Below are 7,053 nucleotides of genomic sequence, written 5' to 3' on the forward strand. Positions count from 1 at the left end.
ATAAACATAAAAACAATGAGAGGACTCGCACATAAAGTGAAGTGAGAGCACCACCTAGTACAATTGCTACAATCTAAAATCATTCATTCATATTCCAATTTAGCAGGCAGCTCTAAATTTATCCACCTAATTGACTTGTCTCCAGTCTCAACAGGAAGCAGCTCACATAGCAGGAGTAATTAGTTTTTGGGAACAGCCAGACTATGAATTTGAGTCTGAATCCTTAACTGGACCCATTCCCAGCACTAAGCAACTTATCAACAATAACATTGCAGTAAAGAAGCATGTCAACATAATCAAAATGAAATCTTGAAATAGGTCATGTCAGTACGACAAACACATTACACAAAATCTTTGTCAAAAGCCCGTAAAACCGTTTATCCAAACTGACACACAAACGTGATATTTGAAGACATCTTCTTCAATAGTAGAGAAGGGTAGAGTGGTAGATACAAAACTGGGAATGATGCCAAATTACCTAGCTAGCTAGCTAAGAGGATTTTTCTTCCCGAATCACTTGATCGGATTCAGGCAACAAAAGTGTCTCCGTGTCGGCGGCGGTCTCCTGTTGTTGTTGTTGTTGTTGTTGATGATGCTCCTCAGTGTTGTTCATAAGGGTGTCCATGTCTCTCACCCTGGTCCTGACCACATTGGCAACCAAAACTAACAACACCAAACACCTGATTAGGATATGAAATATGAGTGTAGAAGAGACGGAGGTAAGAGTAGAGTTAATACAGTACCAGCGGCGGTGCCAAGGGTCCAGACCCACAGAATCTTCAAACCGGGGGGCTTGTCTCTCCACATTCCTGCTCCTGCTTTCGCTTCTCCAGTGTTTGTTGCCGCTTACCAGACACACAAAACTCGCTTGGGCTTTGGCTTCGGTCGGGAATGGGAAGATTCGAACTCAAAATTGGCTTGGGCCAATTCATCCGTCTTAATCATGTTAAACGATGACAAGTGTGACCTGAGGTCCATTATTGTGCTAATATTGTTCATATCGGGTTTTAACTCAAAAACCTCGGTACAATTGAGTGTGAGTCACTTATTTTTAAATTATATTATCTTTTGTCACTTATTTAATATAAAATCTTTTTCTTTTCAACAAATCAATCACACGGTGTTTGATTTCACCACTAAACTTAATTTATGAGTGGCAATTTCTTAATTAATAAGATGGCTTAGACCTAGTTTGGCATCGTTTATGTTATGCAAAAAGCTGCCTAACTTATACGTTAAGCAGCCAAAGTTGTTTGATAAAATTAAATAACGCAACTTATTTTAAAAATTAGACCATTGTTTAAGGATATCTCTATTTGTGTTTTGGCCCAAACTCTAGGTTACTTGACCTAGTGGTAATAGGATTTAATTAGAAGGATCTAGAATCCTAATCAAGGTAGAATTACTTTCCTTGTATGATTGAGATTCTATGCATTGTAATCCTCTATATAAAGAGGCCCCTATTATCAATGAGAATATACAGCAAATTCCTCTCAATTTCAGTTTCTCTATAACACGTTATCAGCACGAGCCCTAACCCTAGCTTTAGGAACCAAAACCCCAGAAATTGATCAAGCTCCACCAGATTTTTCTTGCCTACGCTACTACTGCCCCTGCAGCCCCCGCGTCGCAACTCATCGCTAACCCTACCAGGTTAGCCTCGCTGCCCCTGTAGCACCCGCAAGCACTGCTTGCCTTCTACCTTCGCGCGCGCTCGCCTGCCCTCGCGACCGCGACTCACTAGCGGCCTCGCGGCATCTCCACAGCATCCCCGCAACTATCCTCGCGGCCTCGCGACATCCCCGCAGCAGTCGCATCCCCGCAACAGTCCTCGCGACATCTCCGTAGCGTCCTCGCAACATCCTCGCAGCGACCCTGCAGTATCACTGCACAGCCCAACCAACATTTTTTCCGGTCAAGAATTCCGGCATCTTTTCAAGGTAAACTTTTCTAAAAGTTCCCGTTTTTGAAGTTTTTCAATTTCTTCTTCTTTTTCTCAGGGACTTCCAACATCCCTTCTTCTACCCCCCTTTCTTCTTCATAGGGGAGACCAATAGCCGAACTGTGGGGGTTCGTGCTCACTCCAAGCTTGGAGCTTGTAGAGTCCTCCAAACTTAGAGTTTGTTGAGAAGAAAACGATCGACCACATACATCGTCGTTTCGATCTAATCCAAAACCCCTCTTGGAATCGGATTTTCTTGAAAGCGACTACGCTCAGAAAATCCCTAATTTCTTGGAAGCGACTACGCTCAGAAATTTTATAGTTTTTCGTGGTAGCCTTCTTCGCTCCGAAACTAACCCTATTTTCTTGTTGTTTTTCAGGATGAGTAACCTGAACAAGTTGAGCTTCGCTCCACTAGAGACAACAGGCGCTGGATACCACAAGTGGGTCCGTGATGTGCGCCAGCATCTTAAGGCTGATGGGATCCTGAGTACGATCCAAGAGCCAAGTCAGGACGTGCGTACTCCTCAACAAGCTGCTGCTTTTGAAGCAAATAGAGCTACGAGAGAGGCGAATGAAGCTAAAGCCATCATCCTCATGACAAGGCACATGAATGACGCGCTCCAAAATGAGTACCTCAATGAGGAAGACCCAAGAAGACTATGGGTAGAACTCGAGCACCGTTTTGGCAATGTCTGTGATTCCCTGCTTCCAGACTTAGAAGTGAGATGGTCTAGCCTCCGCTTCTGTGATTTCAAGTCTGTACTTGACTACAATTCAGAAGCACTTCGTATCAAGTCTATGATGGAATTCTGTGGACAGAACATCACTGATACGATGTTGATCGAGAAAACTCTCTCCACCTTCCCCGTCTCTGCATTGATGATAGCCAAAAACTATCGGATTGATGTCAATGCCAGACGCATCACAAGATTTCATGAGCTAATTGGTGCCTTGAACGTAGCTGAAAAGCACGACAACATACTTGTGAAGAACTATAACTCCAGACCCGTGGGAACCAAGTCAATTCCGGAGTCTAATTATAGTCGCGCCTCCAAGGGAGGACGCAAGGAGCGAAACCCTAAGAGTAGGGATAATTCTGGACGTTCTGGTCCATATTCTCGCCCTAAAGAGGAAGGAAATCGCCAAGATAGGCGTGCACGGAACCGTGGAGGTAAACGTGTGAAGAGAAAGAGAGGCCAAGCCTCCGGTTATGGTGGTACCGCCACCAAAGGCAATAACCGTCAACAAAACGCTCCCAGAGCGCCTCGATCAAGGGAACCTGACCATAATGATGCTTGTCTCAGATGTGGATCAAGTGGACATTGGGCAAAGAAGTGTACTGCATCCCAGAACGTTGCAAACGCGTACAAGATGTATCGTGATGCAATGGAGGCAAATTACATGGAACAAGAAGATCAAGATGGAGATCTCGATCTAAGGGTGGAAGACTACAAGGATCAAGACCCAGAAACTGGCGATTTTGATTAAGTCTTTTTATTTCCAAGAGATGTAGGCAATTGCCATATTATTTTTATAGTAGATGCCAATGCTATTAATCTTTCTTCAAAGTAGGCGTACTCAATGTGAGTGTGATGTCTAGGAAGGTTTTGAGATAAGTGGTACTTAAGTAAGCCTCGCTCCACCGACATCTCTCTACTCACCTGGTCACATTTACATTGGAATTACCGAAAGGAGTTAGACACTACCATTGTTTTGCATTAACTAGTTTATTGGATTAGATTTTCTTTGGTTAAAGAAACGATGATGTAATTCCGTTGGCTTATTAATAAAAGTTGAGTTCTTCTCTTTATGACTCTTTTTTTTAATTACGAGTTTTTCTTTTCAAGGAATGGATGAACTTCAATGTCTTGCGGATAGTGCGACTACGCACACCTTTCTACGACATAGGCAATTATTCTTGGAGATGTTGCCTACATATTCATCTGTGACTACGATGGCTGGGCCATCAGGTTTAGTTCAAGGACATGGAATGGCCCAATTCCTTTTGCCTAATGGCACCTTGATTAAAGTCACTGAAGCTCTCTTCGCTCCTAAGGCAAATCGAACCTTATTGAGCTTTAAAGATATTAGAGCCAACGGATTCCATGCGGAAACGCATAGTGAGAACGGGATAGAATTCCTTTGCATTACCTCTAATGATTGCGGAAGAAAGCGCATCTTAGAGCAGCTTATGTGTCAATCTAGTGGACTTTATGTCACTACAATTCGACCAATTGAATCCCACAATGTCATAAGAGAAGATCTCTTGGATTCAGACACATATTGGCTTTGGCATGACCGACTAGGACATCCTGGTCGTGATATGATGCTCCGTATACTAAAGACTTCACACGGACATCCATTCTTCAGAGTGAGAAGAAGCAAGAATCGAAAATTGATTCCAGGACTTAGCAAGACCGCAACAATTGCAGCATCTGGAGCTGCAACCGTCTTGGGGCGCCATAGGGCCGCCCAAGTCCCATGTGATGACGCCATTAATGGCGCCAACCATGAGCATGACGCCATGGTTGTTCCTCCTAGTGGTCATGACGCCACACACACCAATTTCCATGGCTCTAACGCCATAATGGGAGATGTAGTCACACACTTTGCTTCTAATAGCGCTACAGACGCTCAGACCCAACCAACATCTTCATTGGTTGCTTCTAAGGCCCCTCGCTCTTTCTGCAATGCCTGTTCCTTCGGGAAATTAGGACCGAGACCGTCCTACGCAAAGGATCCCAAAATACTCATTCCGTTCTTACAGAGAATCCAAGGGGATATCTGTGGACCCATTCAACCACCATGCGGACCTTTTAAATACTTTATGGTTTTGGTTGATGCGACGACACGCTGGTCACATGTCGCGCTACTGTCCACTCGAAATGCTGCTTATGCTAAACTCCTCACCCAGATTATCCGTCTACGGGCTCACTACCCTGACCATCCTATTAAGTCAATTCGACTTGATAATGCTGGGGAGTTTACATCGAAAACATTCGATGACTATTGCATATCACTGGGGATTGATGTAGAGAATCCAGTTCCCCATGTTCATACCCAAAATGGTCTCGCAGAAGCCGCTATCAAACGACTACAGATGATAGCACGGACATTGGTTATGCGCACCAACCTCCCTGTTTCTGCTTGGGGATATGCAATATTGCATGCAGCGACGCTAATTCGTCTACGACCCACTGCCACCCAATCTTACTCTGCGTTACAGCTAGTGACTGGGTACGAGCCCGATATCTCGCACTTACGCATTTTTGGGTGTGCCATTTATGTGCCTATTACGCCGCCACAGCGTACTAAGATGGGTCCACAACGACGGATGGGCATTTATGTTGGATATGAATCTCCAACGATCGTCCGCTACCTTGAACCCTTGACAGGCGATCTCTTTACCGCTAGATTTGCGGATTGTCACTTTGATGAGACAGTCTTCCCCTCGTTAGGGGGAGATAAGAACACATATGTTCAACAGGAACGACAGGAATTTTCGTGGTCTGTCCCCACTATGTCTCATCTCGATCCCCGTACCGCACAGTCCGAACTTGAAGTGCGAAGAATAATCGAGCTCCAGAACGTAGTAGACACTCTGCCTGATGCATTTTCTGATGTTGCCAAAGTGACGAGATCACACATACCTGCTGCAAACGTGCCTGCAAGGATCGATGTCCCAAATACTGGACATCACGCCTCTCCTGTGACACCAGGAGATGGCCTCATTGCCCAACAAGGCAATGATGTGGCATCTATGGCCGCAGGTCCCGCAAGAAAGCGCGGTAGACCGATTGGTTCGAAGGATACTCGCCCTAGAAAGAGAGCGAATGAGGCACAAACAAATCCTTTGATGATCGATACTCAAAATCCGTCCCATGAGAATGTTCCGGATTATGGTTATGTCCAAGAGACATCATTGGGGGACGCCTCAATGTCAGAACCTATCCCTGAGAACGTAGAGATCTCTGTTAATTACACTAGTGTACATGGGACATGGGAAAGAAACTCCATCATCATTGATGATGTATTCGCGTATTCAGTGGCGCGTGAGATTATTGAGACCAATGACATCGAACCACGCTCCGTTGATGAATGCCAACGTAGAGCTGATTGGCCAAAGTGGAAAGATGCGATCCAAGCAGAACTTGATTCTCTAGCGAAAAGAAAGGTATTCGGACCAGTTGTGCCAATACCGCCCAACACCAAACCAGTTGGTCACAAATGGGTATTCGTTAGAAAGCGTAATGAGAAAAACGAGATTGTAAGGTACAAAGCTCGCCTTGTGGCACAAGGTTTCTCACAACGCCCTGGAATCGACTACGAGGAGACCTATTCTCCCGTAATGGACGTCATAACGTTCCGCTACCTTGTCAGTTTGGTAGTTTCCGAAAAACTGAACATGCAGCTTATGGATGTGGTTACTGCGTATCTATATGGGGATCTAGATACGGAAATATACATGAAGATTCCAGACGGAATTCAGTTACCCAAATCAAGTGGCTCTAAACCACGGAGCGCGTTTGCGATTAGATTGAAACGCTCACTATATGGATTGAAACAATCCGGACAGATGTGGTATAACCGTCTAAGTGACTACTTGATTGGAAAGGGATATGTCAACAATGAACTATGCCCATGTGTGTTCATAAAAAGGACAAGTTCCGGATTTGCAATAGTAGCGGTTTATGTCGATGACATGAACATAATTGGCACCCTTAAAGAGTTAAGGGAAACCGCTGAACACTTGAAATCCGAGTTTGAGATGAAAGATCTTGGGAAAACACGGTTTTGCCTCGGTTTAGAACTTGAGCACCGTAGAGATGGTATCCTGATTCATCAATCAGCTTATACCCAAAAGATGCTTAGGCGTTTCAACACTGACAAGATTAAGCCTTCAAACACCCCAATGGTCGTCCGTAGTCTTGATCCAAGGAAGGATCAATTTCTTCCAAAAGATGACGATGAAGAAGTGCTAGAGGCAGAAGTGCCCTACCTAAGTGCAATAGGCGCATTATTGTACTTAGCACAATGCACAAGACCGGATATCTCATTCGCTGTGAACTTGCTAGCTAGATATAGCTCTGCGCCTACACGACGCCATT

The 7,053-nt window shown here is 44.7% G+C and overlaps 1 long non-coding RNA gene across 1 annotated transcript; it reads right to left on the bottom strand.

Annotated features, from left to right (window-relative positions):
- Positions 1 to 293: 293 nt before the first annotated feature.
- On the bottom strand, positions 294 to 928 carry LOC133736729 (uncharacterized). The gene is made up of 2 exons (XR_009859690.1): positions 744 to 928; positions 294 to 663 (listed from the first exon to the last, which is right to left on the bottom strand). It is a non-coding gene; the product is annotated as an uncharacterized LOC133736729 (long non-coding RNA).
- Positions 929 to 7,053: the final 6,125 nt, after the last annotated feature.

The sequence above is a fragment of the Rosa rugosa genome, chromosome 1, assembly GCF_958449725.1.
Source record: "Rosa rugosa chromosome 1, drRosRugo1.1, whole genome shotgun sequence".
Lineage (NCBI taxonomy): Eukaryota > Viridiplantae > Streptophyta > Magnoliopsida > Rosales > Rosaceae > Rosa > Rosa rugosa.